General features: G+C 37.8%; 1 long non-coding RNA gene across 1 annotated transcript; it reads right to left on the reverse strand.

Annotated features, from left to right (window-relative positions):
* Positions 1 to 6,139: 6,139 nt before the first annotated feature.
* LOC144588563 (uncharacterized) lies at positions 6,140 to 15,276 on the reverse strand. Its single transcript, XR_013544178.1, has 2 exons — positions 12,071 to 15,276; positions 6,140 to 11,684 (listed from the first exon to the last, which is right to left on the reverse strand). It is a non-coding gene; the product is annotated as an uncharacterized LOC144588563 (long non-coding RNA).
* Between the last annotated feature and the right edge of the window lie 3,144 nt (positions 15,277 to 18,420).

The raw sequence follows: 18,420 nt of genomic DNA on the forward strand, positions 1-18,420 counted from the left end.
TCAGCAACTTGGTTTAAAGGAGGCTCCCAGGAGCAGCAGTTCTCCAGTTTCAGTTAGAACGATCTTCCACGGAGGGCAGTCTTAGAGGGGCAAGTAAATAGGAAAACCCTGCAGCATTTCAGGACCTTCCTACTGTTTCTGCCAAGTTGGGACCATTTAGAACTGTGTTGAGTGGTTTTGAGATTATATAAAGTATTAATAGCTGCTAAAATTTATTTCCAAGAGGGTGCCACTGTGGAACCTAATATATACTGTTTCAAGAACCATCTGATTAAGTTTATCAAAGGTCATATTAATACTCATTATTTTAGAATTCAATATGTCCATCTTGTTCATGTCGATCTCTCTGTTTTTCACAGCCTGAATATGAAGGCTTTCTGTACCATTGCTCTGGCAAACAGCTTGCAGGATTGGGCTTAATGAGTTCTCAAATTATCATAAACTTTGCATCGGCCTTATTTCATTCTCATAGGTGAAAACAAAACATTTCAATAGCTTTCTGCATGAGTTTGTGTGCATTTTTTAATATTTCAATACATTTGAAAAAAAATTAAAGTGTTTTTGTGCAAATAGAGCATGTTTTGTATTTTTTTTATTTAAAAAAACTGTATTTTGTGCAAAAAAAGCCTTGATTTGTACAGAATTCAAGGGCTTTTAACCAAAATGCAATGTTTTCAAAACTGTATGCACATTTTCATTTAAAAAAACCCACAGGGATTTTGTTTGTTTTGTTAATGCTGCTGCTAACTAAAATATACTTTTTCCTTTCTCATGCAGGAGAAAAAAATATCTGTCAATTGTTGACTATCTTTCCAACAGAGCATCTCCATGTCTTGAGACATTCTTTTTTTCACTGAGAATGAGATTTGTGATTGTTTGTCTGTAATCTTAAACCCTGCTGAGGCATTTGCTGAATACACAGAGTTATATCCATGAAGGAACATGAGCTCACACATAAATCTCTAGTGTCCCCCATTCCAGAAGTAACTGTGATCTTTGTGCATTATGCATAAAAGTCTGGAGTGAATTCCATAAGTATAATCACAGGACCTCTATAACCATGTTCAGACAAAATCTTCCTCTTTACATCTTAACATCAATGTAGAAAGGTGTGACTTCCTTCCAGGAGGGACACTTGGGACCAGGCTCAAGCGAATCCCCTTATCCAAACCGTGAAAATAATCTTATTTGTGTGTTCAAGCAAATGCCTGATTAGGACTCTAGTTTGTGCTTATTCCCTTCTGCTCACTAGGTTAAGACTGACACTGGCTCTATATAAAACCAGAAAATGACAGTGTATGTTTCCCATATGTGCTGCAAAATTATATATATATATATATACACACAGAGTGGACGCTCGACTTACAGACGGCTCGACTTACAGACTTTTTTTTTAAATAATTTTATTTTATTTAGGAACAGGGATAGAGGGTACAGAAAGAAAGAGGGGATAGGAAAGGAAAAATGGTTTTGGGGGATAGGAGAGCATAAAGTATAACATCATCCAATCAATTCATATTACTAATACATATCGACTTTTTGCTTTTTCACAGTTTGATTACCCTCCTGCTTTTATCTTATCATTTAATTTTAATTTTATTCTATGTTATTCCAACATTGTCTGGTAGCTGCTGCCATTTATACAATACATCCCATCGTTCAGTTTCTTTTTGAATTGAACAGTCTTTCAGCCCATCTGACAGAATATCCATTTTTTTCACTTCCCATATTTTCACCATAAAATTATCTGGTTTCAGTATCTCTGCCTCCTTAAGATTTTTGTCATAATGCTTTTTAATTTTGGAAGCTGCATGGGTCACTGGATAACTCTCTACTGCATTCATATTACCTTGTGTCATGTCTAATACAGACGATTCTAAAGTCTGTACAACTTCATTTAAGTTTTGTTTGGCATCTACTGTCCCCTCTTTCGTCCCTCTCATCAAATTTTCTATTTTGCTAAGATCTGCATTCACTTGCTGAAACCCTGATAATATTAGCCTTTGTATATTAATCTGCCATTCCTTTTCTATTTCTTGCACCACTATTCCAGAACTTTGGGATTGAACAGACCAAGTCTCCATTTGTTCTTTTAGATTTTTGGGGTCCATCTCAGGCTTTGGGGTTTGTATAAATACCACAATAATCACCCCCTAGAAATCCTTCCACAGTTTCCACAATTTTATCAACAATTCAAACCCCTCATCATAAACCTCCCCTTAGATCTTCCTCCAATCTTTGTCCAAATATTGTAATATAAAAATCAACTTTTAGCCCAGCAAATACAATATCAATTAGAACCGTGACGCAGTTATTTCTTCTTCTCCTGAGTTCAGCAAGCTTCTATTATTAGACTCACACGTGGTCACAAACAAAACAACAGTCACAGAGTCTCAAACTGTCCAGTAGATTGTCCTTGGAGCTCGTCTTGTGATCTTCATTGACCCCTTAATGCTCCTTAGTCCAGTTGGCCACGTCAGCTCCTTCTCCCGAAAACCACCAGATTCTATTATTTATAGTTCACAAAGTCCAGAGAAGGCAAAGAGTAACGTATCCCAGCCACACTGCATCCACCGAAGTCTCTTAAATCCAGTCAGACGGTGTTGCTGTCTGGGATTCTTCTCCAGAAACATAAGATTTATTTTTCCATCTCAGACTCTCGGCTTTAGAATCAGCCTGGCGTTTTAATAGTTCACTTGGAGAAGCTTAGTTTCGCTTTTGAGTCAGACTGATAAGATAAACCCGCCGCTGCATTTATTCTTTCCGCCAAATATTTTCATTCTTATTTCAGCTTAATGAGGCTGTTTCATAAATCAGAGGCTTCGGCTTACTTACTTGTTATATATTTTTAGTTTATATTGATTGCTCTCCTCTCCCCCGGTAAAGGGTTCCTCGCGGCTCAGTGCCAAAAAAATGGCGCCCGCTCCAGTCCGTGCACGGTGATTTCTTCAGAAGAAAAAAGTCCGGGTCTGCCTCCCTTTCTTCTCCTTCTGCTGCTCACCATCTGCTTCAGAGAGACTTCTTCTAGACTCTCCTTTGATCCCCATTTCAAAAGGGGGATCCCGGACCGGAGGGTTCCAGCTTTTTCCAGAGAGAGCTCCTCTCTGGAGTTGCTGGCAGCACCGCAACAAAGCCCCACCTCGACTTACAGACTTTTCAAGTTACAGACTTCTCTAGCCACAAAATTTAAGTTTGACTTGCAGCCAGAGAATCAACCTACAGACTAGAAAAAAAACAAAATGGAACAAAAATGGTCGGTTACAGGATTAATCAGTTTTCAATGCATTGTAGATCAATGGAGACTCGACCTACAGACTTTTCGACCTGCAGCCATCATTCCAATATGGATTAATTCCGTAAGTAGAGGGTCCACTATATATACCCTCTACTTACAGAATTATTTGTTTCCTTTACCACTTCCTTTGCTTTCCGTAGTGTTGACCTCTAATAAAATGATCAATGGCATTTGCATTTTTGTTGGTAGTACTGAAATAAATAAATTTAATGAAAATGTATTTTGATTGTTTTTTCCTGCAGTGATCATGTAGTATAAGAGTACTATTGATTTGGAGAAAGCAAACTCTCTATTAATGGCTTAAAGAAAATATTGAAAGCAAAACAGTTAAGGGCATTATTTGTGTGTAAGATTTTATGAATTCATTGGATAACTGCAATGTTATATATCTTTCTTCATTAACATACCTTACACAAAGCATTTCTTTTCTATTTGTAGTTCTTATCGAGGCTACTTCAATATAATCATTCTTTTATCTCTCCTCAGTAAGATTCTGATGGAATGAGGAGAAAATGCAGGAAACATTTAGGGTGGACTGATTCACATATTTCCCACTGTCCACATGACACAATGTAAAATGCAAATCAGACTGGACTTCCACAGCCCCTACCTGTAGTTTTTTCCTCCCACCAGAGAACCTTCTACCTTTTACAAGTCAAATCCTTTCATCTGAATTCAAAGTGTGTTTAACCAGTGAAGAAAGAAAACCTGATCAAGCACATGAACAAAAACACATAAGCAGCACACACGTACAAGAGTGAAGCCTTTTTTCCAAGACACTCTCTTTTTTTCCTCTTTTTTTACAGTTGTGGGCAAGAATCCTAGGTTTGCTTTTGTTTTGCAAGTTAAGGAACAGAGTTAGTCTTTGAGAGCAAGAGGGGTGTATTTTTTAAACTAATGAGATAACTATATGAGAAAATTGAAGTAGGAAGCCTTGAACTGTTTGTGAGGCAGTTCTTTGTAATGTCACAACCTGTAGCACTGCAAGCAAACTGCAAAAAGAGGGAGGCTCTCTCCTGTTTTCTGTGGCCACTTAAATCTCACAGGCCTGAGTTCCCTCAATTAAGAAATGTATGTGGTAAAATCATCAATGATCATCCTCTCTGCACTCTTGGTTTTTTTTTCCCCCTAAGGGTGAATTATACTGCTGTACTTGGGAAGAAATTGTATTTTAGTCTATGGTATATCCTTCTGAGTGAAAATGTACACAAGATGCTGCATGACTCTTACTCGTCTCTCTATAGCTAAAAGTGGGGGAAGGGAAATTTGACCAGATCCACCCTAAGGGAATTTTAAATCTACAAGATGGTAATGATGAGCATGGAGATGATGATGACTTTAAAGTTTCCACATGCTCAGGTAATGCCAGCCCCTTCTGCAGTTGGGGAAAAAAACTCATCCAGCTCAAGTAAGGTGGCATTTGGAACCAACCTATTATATGAATCATGTAGTCACGACATTCCAAGTGACAAAATACTGCATGCTGCAGGACAAACTGTTAATCCCAACTAGAACAGACCTGTTGTGTTTATTTGATGGGATTTGCTAGGTCAACACTTAAGTACCATTGACTCAATGGGTCAATTTTAGGTGAACTGACAATAGTATTTACCGTTTGTCATAATAGCATATTTGGCCCATAACATTTACTTCAGTGACTATTTCTAAAGCTCAAATGTAAATCCTGTTTTTCAAGCAATTTCAGAAAGCTTTTTGACAGTGGAAGTAATGTCATCCAGCTATTCAGCCCAGCAAAATTGCTTAAACTCTCCTAGCCTAGGTGCCTAATTCCTATCAGTCAGTATATTCCGTACACTGCCTAAAATTAGGAGGATTGGGAAAGAGGAACTGTGTATTGAAAACAGGAGGCACATATATATATCCAATGAACAACTGTATCTTGTTCCCAAAGAGTCAATCCTACCATTAGGTAAAGGTAAAGGTTGCCCTTGACATTTAGTCCAGTCATGTCCAACTCTAGGGGGCAGTCCTCATCCCCGTTTCCAAGCCGTAAAGCCAGCGTTTGTCCATAGACAGTTTCCATGGTCACGTGGCCAGCGCGACTAGACACGGAATGCCGTTACCTTCCCACCGTGGTGGTACCTATTTATCTACTCACATTTTTACATGCTTTCAAACATTTAGGTTGGCAGGAGCTGGGACAAGCGGCAGGAGCTTACTCCATCGCGTGGATTTGAACTGTTGATCTTATGACCTTGTAGCTCAGAGGCTTTGTGGTGTAACCCACAGTGCCACCACATACTACCATTAGGCAGGCAAAAACAGCCTCCTCAGGCAACAGATTTTTGGTGTTTTGAAAAGGAAACAAATCAATAGTTATTAACTGATTTAACATCAATGTTGATTTAACATTAATGTAACATTTTTGCCTATACTGCCAAGAAGGCAAAGTTGTGCTGGTGTTTTTTTGTTGTTGTTGTTGTTTTATTTTTTATTTTTGCTTCAAGTGTCAAAATAATTATGTTGGCTTGGTTTCTATATACCTTCAGGTGTGTATTCAAAAAAATTCCCTTGTTTGCATCAGGTAATAAACAGTCATGAATCAACCGTGAGGTTATGGTCCCAGAAGAAGGCAGTTTTGGTTACAGGATTACAACTCCCAGAATTCCCCCAGCAACACAGCCAGTTGAGATATAATCAATCTACTTATTTACATTGGGATGTCAGGAATACCAATGCAAAATTTTATGTTTCTGAGTGTTACTTAAAGTGAGATTTCAGTTATATCCATGCCAAATTTTAGTTCTTACTGGACCAATACACAAAGAAGAAACAGAAACAATCTGCTTTATCTCTAAGAAGATGTAGCATAACTATAATAAGACTTACTTTTCAGTAGGCATACAAAATGTACTGAAAGAAGAATAATTAAACAAGAAAAATTTCCTCTTGAATTTTCTAATGAGAGTTTTCACAATAATAACTAAAATGTAGGTACAATGCAATGTATTATGTAATATTTTATTTTGATACAGTTTGCATGAATCTGCATTGCTGATAAGAGTAGGATGACTCATTCTGCTTAGTTTAGATTCTAGTAAAAAAACATTTTAGTTTAATACAAACATACAAATAATGCCTAAAAAACTTTTTGTGGACTAAAAAGAGGTAAATTTTGGATGCACATATGTTCTGTGCCCAAGGGACATAATAACAAAACTTTAAAAATACAGTGGTTAGAACAACACTTAAAAGCTGTTGTTGTTTTTGTTGAGAAATCTCTGAAATGACTGTCCTCAACAGTCCTGCTCAGCTCCTGTAAGCTGAAACTCAATCCATCTCATATTTGGCTTTCCTCTTTTCTTGCTGCCTTCAATCTTTCTCACCATTATTGTCTTTTCCAGAGAATCTTGCCATCTCATGATGTGTTCAAATTAGGACAGCCTCAGCTTGAACATTTTTCCTTCCTGAGATACTTCAAGTTTGACTTGCTTTAGGACCCATCTGTTTGTCTTTCTGGCAGTTGGTATCTGCAAAGCTTTCCTCTGGCACCATATTTCAAACATCCCCCCCCCCCTTATCGGCCATCTTTACCATGCAGCTTTCCCACCCCTACATGATGATCAGGAATACAAGAATGTGAATGATCATGGTCCTGGTCTCCAGTGACACATGTTCACACTTCTGAGTTCTCAGTCTTCTGATTTCTTGGCTGCAGTCTCCATTTGGATTGATGACGGAACCAAGATAAGCACAATCTTTAATAATTTCAATTTCTTCATTGTCAGCATTAAAAGTCTAGCGCATTTTATTTGGCATTCGCTTTTGTAGACTACTGGGCTCCTGTCCAAAAAACTGATGCCAAATAAAATTTGTTAGTCTAAGATGTCACAAAACCCTTCATTGGTTGTGGTGGAACAGACTAATACGACTACCCTCTAGAAAATGTCTGCACTGATCATGCTAGTTGAACATGTTTCTTTGCAGACTCCATGTGGAATACCTATTCCTAGCTTAGGGAAGCTCTGGTTACTTTTCTGTTATTTGAATCTAGCAGTCAAACTTTAACAAGATTATCTTGGTTATATTGTATTTTTCTATGTTCAATGTAGCAGAAAATTGCTATGTCAGCAATAGCCTGTAATGATTTTACCTTGCATTTCACATTTCTCACCAAGGAACCTGAAGGCACCTTTGGAAAGTATGTTTTGAATATTATCGCTTGAGTTATCTGGTGCTGATCCAAACGAAGTTGGAGTTGTCAAGACAGAATTCATTGAAGTGAACATCCTACTCATGGAAGGCCACCCACAAAAATATTTTAAGTACCTCGACTGCTGTCCTTGTTATCATCACTTAGCAGGTGTGTGTGGGCTTTTACATCTGCCCTGCTTTGCTAACCTCCCACAGGTCCCATATATGTAAAAGGACATGCTCTTAGAGGATGAAACTCCATATTATTTCATGACTTCCTTCTGTTTTCCAAAGTAAATTGATTGTCTTGAGAAACATTTTGGCTTGAGAATGGATGTCATATCTGTAAAAAAATTAGCATATCTTCAGTTTCTGTCTTATAATAGATTCATAATGTGCTGCTTTAAATGAGATAATTACTCCATTGCTTGCTGAGACTTTCCATGCTTACTCCTGGGATAAACTTAAATAGCTGCTCACCAGTGCATGTCATAAAAGCACACCATGACCACCAAACAAAACTTACATCCAGTTAAAAGAAGTGTATAGTAAAACTCATGCTTAAACCTTTGTGCTATCTCTCTCTCTCAGACAGACACAGATTTCTTAATCTACTTCAAGACATAAAATAGCATCATGACTACAGAGAAAATAAGCTGCAGGTAAGGATTCATCTATGTGATTGGGTATATCTACATTGAGTTCAGAAATTATTCACCTGTCACATGTACTAGAAACCTGCTAATGGCATGGGAGTAATGTTACAAGTGTATATTTGAACACTTCCACATGGAAACTCCCCAAATTGACAGTCTGACAACTTAAGCTGCAATCTTGCATCCTTTGACCTGGAAGTAAAAACGATACTGAAATTAAAGGAACCTTCTCATAATTCATGCTATTCAAGATTTAAAAGTGATTGAATGTGTGTACAAAAAAAGAGAGAGACTATGTTTTTAACTTTTAAAATATTTTTAACTATTCATTTCTTTTCTACTATTATGCTGGGATTTTAACTAAAATTTGATTAAATTGCTAAGAGTCAGAGAAAGAGAGAGAGAGATTAAAAAAACATAGATATAGTTAGAGATATCTATGGAAGGACAGATCCTGAAGCTGAGGCTCCAGTACTTTGGCCATCTCATGAGAAGAGAAGACTCCTTGGAAAAAACCTTGATGTTAGGAAGGTGTGACGGCAAGAGGAGAAGGGGACGACTGAGAATGAGATGGCTGGACAGTGTCTGCGAAGCAACCAACATGAATTTGACACAACTCCGGGAGGCAGTAGAAGACAGGAGGGCCTGGCATGCTCTGGTCCATGGGGTCACGAAGACTCGGACACGACTAAACGACTAAACACACACAGAGAGATTTTGTGTCCCTCAGTTCAGTCATCAATCCAAACGGAGACTGCATCCAAAAAATCAGAAGACTGAGACTTGGAAGAGCAGCAATGAAGCAATTAGAAATATATCATCAAGTGTAAAGATGTGTCACTGGAGACCAAGATCATTGTATTCCTGATCACCATGTTTGGGTGTGAGAGCTGGACAGTAAAGAAAGCTGACAAGAAAAAGATTGATCCATTTTAAATATGGTGCTGGAGAAGAGTTTTGCAGATACCCTGGACAGCCAGAAAGATGAATAAATGGGTCCTAGATTACATCAAGCGAAAACTATCTCTGGAGGCTAAATGTTGAAGCTGAGCACATCATGAGAAGGCAAGTTTTTAAGGAAAAGATAATAATGCTGGGAAAAGTTGAAGGCTGCAGGAAAAGAAGAAGGCCAAATATGAGATGATTTGACTCCCTAAGGAATCCACAGGAATTTGTAAGAGCTGAGCAGGGCTGTTGAGGATAGGACATTTTGTAGATACTAGCTCATTCATAGGGCCGGCATAAATTGGAGGCAACTTGATGGCACATAATAACAACAACACGTTCCAGCTGGAATTCACCAGGTATGTTATCTGAACTGGATCTCTTGATCTGCCCAAGTAGCAGAATGGATTTCAAAAATTATTTTTATCCAAACATTGTCAATCCCATAATCAAGTGGAAACTGTGTGATAGCACCACATAGTTTTACTGACTGCTCCCTGTTTTTCACAGAAGTAGCCACAGGAGTATTTAACTTTGGTGGAGAAAATCTACACAGCACCATGTTGAGCTATATGGGAAGCTGGTACTCATAAAACAGCTCCTTGGGTCACTTAGATAGAGTGTGGCATCCTCTCCTTCTTCAGACTGTTCTTTAAAGAGACAACAGAGAGGAGTGGGGCTGGCACATTCAGCTTAACATGTGTGGGCTCCAGACACTTTAAAATGACTGAGTATGGTTGCCGTTGGGAGAGTTGCACTTTACCTTGTGGAAAACAAAGGAAGCAATGATCATAATCCAAGGAAAAAAGAGAACAGTTATTTACTACTCAGTGAGATAATAAAGATGGAACCTGTGTGTTGTAGTTGTCTTAATCAAATGCACTTCAAGTTAGGGAAAGATAAGGAAGCAGGTTGCTGCTAGCAGTTGTCTCAAATACTGAGCCATTTACTTTCCTGTATGTCGGTTCAGGGGCTGTGCCATCAATTTGCAGCTCTTTAGCAGGGCAGGGCACTTGTTATTCGATTTGCCCATTTAGTTTTCACCAGACCCAGCAGGTAACTGAAGTGTTAATTGTTCTGTTTGTTCATCTCTAGCCAGGTTTTGCAAAGAGCCTTTCTACAGTCCTGACAACCTGACCTTTGCCTCCCTTGGAAGGACCTAAATTACGCACCCATGTCACATAGCGCTAAACTGATCCATGTCTTATTCCCCAATAGAGGAATAAAGCAATTTACAGCTTGCTCATGTTCGACATGATTTAAAATAGGGAGTTTGGGGGGAGGGTGCCATTGCTATTCAGCTTCACTTGCAACAATGCAATCAATATTTCTAACTGGAGAAGGGCCGAGAGGTTAAAAGGCAATTTTACAAATACATGAGTTAAATAGAATTCAGACAGTTCTCCATCCACTTTTTTTTTTAGAAAGGAAACATGTACATATTTATAGATTTTTTTTAATCCTATGGAATTATTTTCTAGCTAACAACAAAGTTGTTGGAAGTCTTTCTAGCCAGCAAATGCTGGTTGACTGGGTCTAAGTTCTTTCTTATTAAAAAAAAAAAGCCTGAAAGGATATTAACATTGGAAAATTGATCTGTAATTGTTTTCACATTTACAGAAGCACCTAGATTTAATTGTGCAAATTGCATTATACAAAATAAAATTAGGAAAGACGCTTCTGAGAAATAGGGTGTGTGTTTATGTGTATGTGCGCAGGCGGGCATGTGCGTGCATGTATGCATATGTGAATTCCAAAAACTCTTGTCATTATCCTGTTAAAACAGATACACTGTTACAGGACAAACTGCACAAAAGAAAAGAACAAATTGGTTCAGATGATCGTCCTTTTTACCTGCTTTGTTTTTCCTGAGAAATGGGGGGGGGGGGGACAACTAAATATTGTATATACAGGAATTTAAGACGCTATTCCAGCAATGTTCAAATAAGGAAGTTTTGCACATAACCAGATACTCCAGCCTTTTTAGGTAATTTAAAGCCCAGAGGAAGTAAACCTGTCCACGAAAGTCCACATTAAAATATAGCATTTAGTGGGAAGAAGGTCAATTGTGCAATTTCCAAGCTTCCCTAGCTTGAGAATCTTCAAGTATCAAGAAGTATTTACAAACAGATACAATTTTACTGGCTTTGTCTTTTTCGAAAGGCCCGAAGCATTTTATTTTATTTTACCCAGTGACATGCTTCTGAGTCACTGCTCCTTCTTTCATCCCAGACACATCCTTCTCTGAACAGTATAAAGAGCAACATGTTGCACAGTTTGTGAGAGACTTCCCTCCCCAAATTATTCATTTACTGCTCATATAATCACAGAAAAACGCTGATAGTGTATCATACTACAGAATGCTCATCTAGACTGCTCTTCTTTAAAACAACATCTGAAACGAGTAAACAAAGCTCCGGGATAAGTCAAACGACCAACCTGACTATCTGGAAGATTTAATTTCTTTGATGTTCAAGCCATCTCCTTGGACATTTTAATTAGCAGTTGAGTTTCTTCCTATGTAAATAGCCAAGGCTACTTGTATTGCAAGTAAGAAAATATCCTTGGTAGTTTTGTCCTTCTTGATTGATTCCAAATTTTTTCTTACATTCAAAGCACTTAGCAGATGTGGCCTAGAACACATACATGAAAACATAAAAATCACATTAATTTCAAATATCAAAACACACATTGGTCTTCAATATTGCACTTGAATAAAATTGATATTGTTTATGGGTCACAAGTGTCTGTGATTGCTGAAGTTCCTTTTAGATACGTCATTCAAGACAAACAATTACCATGACTAACACATCCTTGTTCCAAAAATCCTATTCATTATTTATAAAATAAGAAATAGGTATACATGATATACTGTAAATATAAATAGATAATATTGGGAATGATTGATTTACATGGCTGGTGACAATTTAGACTTAGTAAAATACAGCAACTTGTTCAGCATCTGTGATGATGACAGTGGGAAGGTATGACAGAGCAGAGGCTTGTAACTAATTCACACCTTGTTCATTGTGTAAAAACACAGCAGGTGTGTAGTTATGTCACATTTGGGCAAGTGTGAAACTTCATTCCCCCATTCCTGGACACACGTCCTCTGCAATCTTTTTACAGAGACAGGACATCCAACCCAAAAAGAGAAAACAAAGAAAGACTTAGTCCTAAATTCAGTTGCCAGCTCTAACCGTGCAGATTCCCGATAGAGTGCCAGAACAGGACTTTGAGAACAGGATTCGAATCCCTGCTTAGCCATGGAAACTCACTGGGAGAGGGGAAATGGTAAAACCACTCCTTAAATATCTCACTTACCTTGAAAGCTCTATTGTGGTTGCTATAAGTTAGTTCTGACTTGACAGCACACACAGAAAAAGCTTTAACTTTAGTTGACTCATTTAATGAATTGTTGAATAGTCATCATTTATATAAAGCCCATTGATTCACTGGGGTTTTCTCAAGCTGAAACTACCAGTTGGATGCATACCCATGTCTCAAAATACTTTAATTTATTTAAACTGGTACAGTTCACCTCAGTTGGGGCCTTCTTCAGGGGAATGAAAAGTCAGAAAAGACCATGCTAAAATGTTGTAGGCAGAGCTGGTACAGGAGCTGCCACTTAGCATGAGCCTTCACATGTTCAACCAACACCTGAATACAGATACAGAGAACTTAGATCATATAGATTGGTATAGATGCCAGTGTATAGACAAATTCACCTGTTTTACAGGTGAGACATTTGTTTTTTAGTCAGAGTCAGAGAAGATTTTAATTCCAGATAAGGACCATATGGATTAGCAATATTGTTTCCTTCTGAATATTTAATGAGCATACTTTCCGTACCAGTTCTGCACTGGCTATTCACACAGGTCATTGGCACTCACACAACAGTTGCTCCAAGAAGCCTATTAGCAGTTTCTTCAGCAAAAGGAGCCAGCTGTAAATGAAGCCTCCTCCTCTTCTTTCTGTCAATTGAGAAAACCATACAAAAATGAAGAGCAACATAGGCCAATTAGCTTATTTGGAGGTCCTCTATAAATCACCCAAACAGTTAATTATTTCTGCTGCCAGCCACCTTGTGTGAAATGCCTCACGAAGCTCTAAGCAGCAGCATCCAATCTCAACAAAATCACAAAGAGAAATGTGCGCAGTGTTTACATACCATGTCTGAGTCGGAACCAATTCCCCTAGATACTTAAAGGTACCTGCAGATCCCATCCAGACCCACAGGAGATTTGGAATATCAGGAGGGACTGTTCTCATCATATGTTATGAATAAAAGCAGAACTCCCATACACCCACAACAGTGATGCTGGAAAGAGCTGTGTGTCAGTCGGGTAACAGTCTTTCTTCTCTCACAAGTATTTCTCCACTTATGGGTTGGCATTATTGAAACAAGCTGCAGTGATTTATGAGCTGATGAAACCTCCTCCATTTGTATTTTATTCTGCCATGGCCAGAAACTGAATGGCAGTTACAGTTAACAATAGTTTAAGCGGCTCATGGCATTCAAGCAAAACTTTAAACCATTGTTAACTGAAACATTGGCTGCCTGAAACAAATCTTCCTCACAAACAAGTCTGTCTCACAAGCAGCTTTCTTCCAATAAAAGATACTTAAGATTGACCATAATTTGTCCCCTTTCAGGTGTAACAACAAGCCATCACTAGCTATAAAAATGGAAGCAAAACCTGCCAGACTATTCCTCACAACTGTACCAGAGGAGCACAGGAGCCTGAGGTTCAATGAGCCTATTTGGACATAAATCTTAATTGTTGGGGAGAAGTTGACATTTAAGTGAAACCATTTGTTTTCTCCTAATTCCTTTGTGTAGGAAGAGGTCAAGCAGAATGGGTATTTGGTTCCCATTAGAATGGGAATACAGTCAATTTCCTTGACCCATCCCTCCATTTTTCTGCACTCAGTACATATTGATTTAACATTTATGGTTTCTGCAGCTAGAAACTGCACAGGAGACAAATATGTATAGTATAGTCCCCATTGTCAGGTTTATATTCTAGATTTGCTATCACAAAAAACAGAGGAAAAACAGAAAGAGAAAGTATGTGATCAAAACAGAGAATGAAGGGTCACATGGGTCTGAGATGAAGGGGCGGGAGCAAAGATAAGAAGAAAAAAAGTTTCACTTGGTTTGGTGAGAAAAATGGCACATTCTGTAATAAATGGTGAAGGTAAATATAGATCAAGTAGTCCAGATTAATCCACAGAAAAAGATTCAGTAAATAAGATCCCATAAAATAGGAATGTGAAACAGTGAGAAGCTGGAGTCTGTTAAGAAAGTTTAAGATGTGTTGAATTAAGGGGAGTGGGCCTAAAATCACCTTTTATTCAGGACACCCTAGATATCCATATGTGGCTGTCTAATAGTTCGGTGAAACTATAGCTGCAGTATCTACATGCAAATTTTTACCTGTTAACTGAATAGCTGGTGTTATGTATCATGAAGTCATTTCAGAACTTCCAGTGGCCCTATGTATTAAAGCCCTTGAGAACTCCTGTCATTAACACCACCACTGGGGTCTTGCAAGTGAACGGTCATCAATCTATCTTGTGTAAGTCATCCTCCGTTCCACTTTTCCTAACATTAGTTTTTTTTTTTTTTCAGTGAGTCTGGTCTTCCCGTGATATGTCCAAAGTCCAATAGCTTCAATGTAGCTATTTCACCTTCCAGTGAGAGTTTTCGTTTAATTTAAATTCTAATGATATACCATCAAGTCAATTCCAATTTATGGTGATCCTTGAAGTGCTTTACCGGTTCTTTCTTCTGGTGACACTCTAGGATCGTGCAGGTTTCCCAAGGCTACACAAGCCAGCTCTTCTTTTGGAAGGCAGACTGGGGAATTAGACTTCTGAGTCTTAGTTCTACAGCCAGGAACTCCAATTCACTGAGCGATTCTATAACTCATTTATTTGTCCTTCTGGCAAATAGTATCTCTAAACCTCTCTTCTAACGTCATTATTACAAATGAATTATTTTCTTTTTTTATTATTATTATTTAGTTTCTTCATTGTCTAGTTTTCACATCCATGGATTGTAATCACTAATACCACAATATGGATTATATTGCTTTGCTTTGCTGTGATATATCCTTTCACTTAAGTCCCTTCATACCTACCCGTCCAAGTTTCACCCATCTTCTGCTTCCTTGGCTACAGTCTCCACTTAGAGTGATGGTTGAATGAAGGTATAGAAAATCTTCAACCATTTCAGTTTCTTCATTGGCAACATTAAAGTTAGGAAAAGTTGTAGCTGTTTAAAATTAAAATTAATTTTCAAAAGCACTTGCAATAACCATGTTAGTGAAAAATTTAATCTAGTCAAAATAAGTAGAAAAATGGCTTTAAAGTATTACATTTGAGATCAGTGGTATCTGTGTACCATTTTTATGTCAAGATCAAATGTCGTCACTCCAGCTCCTACTGAGCAGTGGAGATTTTCACCACAGTAATTGAATAAATTAGAAATCATTGATACTGAGATTGAAAATATCTATAAAATTTAAAAAGAAAATATAATTTATAGAAGGAGTGGTTAGTATATTTTTATCACATTTATCAATATACTAGTAATAAGTGAAATGTGATTAATATGTTGAAAATTATAACTTATAAATAAGTAAAAATGAAGGATAATCAGTTATTCATTATATGCCTCTCATAATCTGAAAGACAGTTATTTTCCCCTTATGAAAGTATAGTATGTCCTAAAGATGACATGTCCAAGTAGATGAATCATATCATAGTTTAGAATAATGAAAGGCAGAATATACTTACCTAGTGATAGTTGCAACAGGCTGCTGCTTGTGCAAGCTTATGCCAAATAAAATTTATTAATATTTAAGGAGCTGCAAGACTCTAAGACAGCTACCACTACCCAAAAACTATTTCATGCATGGTTCAATTAAGTTGTAGTAGTGGGTAATGTCTGATCTTATAAAAGTCTGAGTTAGATCCAAACTAAGCTGAACTTTTAATTCCCTATGGAATCAATGGGTCTTAACACAAGATTAACCTTGGAAGCGTATTGGCGACAAATAATTAAATGGATAGAAACATTGTTGCATCAAAACATAATTAAAAATGAAGCTTTATTATTATTTTTAATATTTAAGGGTGGGAATGAAAAATTATTTAATAAAAACCTAATTTCATATCTTATTAGGGCAGCAAGAGCTAAAATTGCACAAAACTGGAGAAATGCTCAAGATCTTTCAGTACAAAAATGTGAGAACAGAATCTGGCAAATGGTCCTGATGGAAAAGTTGACCAATCAAATTAAAATATATAAAGGGGAAATAAAACAGGATAAAATTATAAAAACCTGGCAACCATTATTAACATATGGAATTAGCTCAAGAAAAGAAGAATGTGAAATAGGAAGTATTTTGGATTGCTGACATGTAATATTTTAAAAGAATTAAGTATGTTAAGATATGAAGACAGGAGGGCCTGGCATGCTCTGGTCCATGGGGTCACAAAGAGTTGGACACAACTAAATGACTAAACAATAACAAAAGGAAAGATAATGTGCTGATAGACTGTGTAAGTAATGTGACAGTATTGCACTACAATTCTAACTTGCATTGTCATACTATGGATGTTAATAAAATAATTAAAATATATTTTTTAAAAACCCCACAAGATTAACATCCATTCAATTTCAATGGCACAAAAGAATTTCAGTGATCTTCTACTGCAGTTCTGTGTTGAGTTCCATGGGAGCTGCAACAAATCGGACAGGTAGACTCTCTGTGCATTAGACTCTCTAAAGCAGTGGTCCCCAACCTTGGGCCTCCAGATGTTCTTAGACTACAACTCCCAGAAGTCTTCACCACCACCTCTGCTGGCCAGGATTTCTGGGAGTTGAGGCCCAAGAACATCTGGAGTCCCAAGGTTGGGGACCACTGCTCTAAAGGATGTCCCTCCAAAAAGTACTCATTATACTAATCCCTCACAGTTCTCATAGAACTTTGCCACACCCAGACAGGTCCTTCTTCAGAAGCAATTATGGGTCTGGGGGTCCTTAGAAGTCCACGTGTAAGTAATGAAAACAGTTCTGTGGACTTTGATTTCATTTTTTTATTTTAGAAACATTTTGGCCGCAACTCCCAGAATTCTGACTGGGAGATTTGCCCCAGGCCTAGTTACTTTTAAGAAGTGAGAAAGTAAGGAACCACTTTTAAAATTGTAGCTATACTGGTAACTAAATGGAGCCTTGGAACTATGATTATAACAAATCACTTATTTAAAGTAACTTCCTAAGCACTGGGTATGCAGCAGTTGAAACTGCAGGAGCTCTTTGAACTGTTTAGTCATTCTTTCCATTAGGATTTTTTTTTTTTTAGTTCATTCATCTGGAAGTCATTCCTACCACTTATCCCCAACAAGAAAGTCAACATCATATTATAAGTATTCACTTCATACTCTTTGTGGCAGAGATGTCCCTTTGATTTCAGCAGGTCTTGTTTTTATGCAGGATTCCAGCCTAGACCCCCTAGAATCAAACAGTGAGACAAATTAATTTTAACACTTTGAAAATGGGTCAGTTCAGCCCCAGAAACATGTATCATCTCCAATTCATTAAGGAACTTCATGATGCAGTGTCACAGACTAAGGAACTGCAAGAATTTACTGGCCTTCCCCCCCCCCTTCTACTGAAGAAAAAAAATCTGCAAAGAACAAATGTATTAATGAGACAACACAGTCATATTTTCTTCAGAACAATTGCTCTCAAAGCAAAGTCACCATTTTAGGATCACACAGATAAAAACCGAGACACCCTTGGCACCTAAAAGACATTACAGCAAAGATGCCATATGTTTCATAGTTAATTCCACCAAATGTGCATCAGTTTTATCCAATTCAGGATCGCCCTTGAAAAGGAATCTCAAGTAGTTCGACTGCATTAAATATGCCGCAGAAATTGATTTAGCCAGCTGCATAACCATTTGTCTGGTGAAAGCTTGTTCTTTTCTGAAATAGCTTAATTTTGCCAATGCTTTGTACATGAGACCAGCTACCACGGCATCACTAAGCATTGCTAAGGATCTCAGGGGAATTTCAAAAGGTGAAACCCCACCCAACCCCTGGTACTACAAGCCTACATGTATTCTTCTGAAGCTAGGACTCTGAGGTGACCTGCACTCCGAGCAGGGATACATCTCACATTGAAAGTTCAGGGCGAGGGCCTAGCCTTGCATGCACCGTGGGCTCAGCAATGGTATGGACAGTACATTTCAGGGACATTGGTATTAGTAGGTGGCTAATCTGCCATTATGGTTCTAAATAAGAAAATTCTGTTGTTGTTTTTTTAAATAACAACGTACCCAAAGTTACATA

Source organism: Pogona vitticeps, chromosome 4 (assembly GCF_051106095.1).
Source record: "Pogona vitticeps strain Pit_001003342236 chromosome 4, PviZW2.1, whole genome shotgun sequence".
Lineage (NCBI taxonomy): Eukaryota > Metazoa > Chordata > Lepidosauria > Squamata > Agamidae > Pogona > Pogona vitticeps.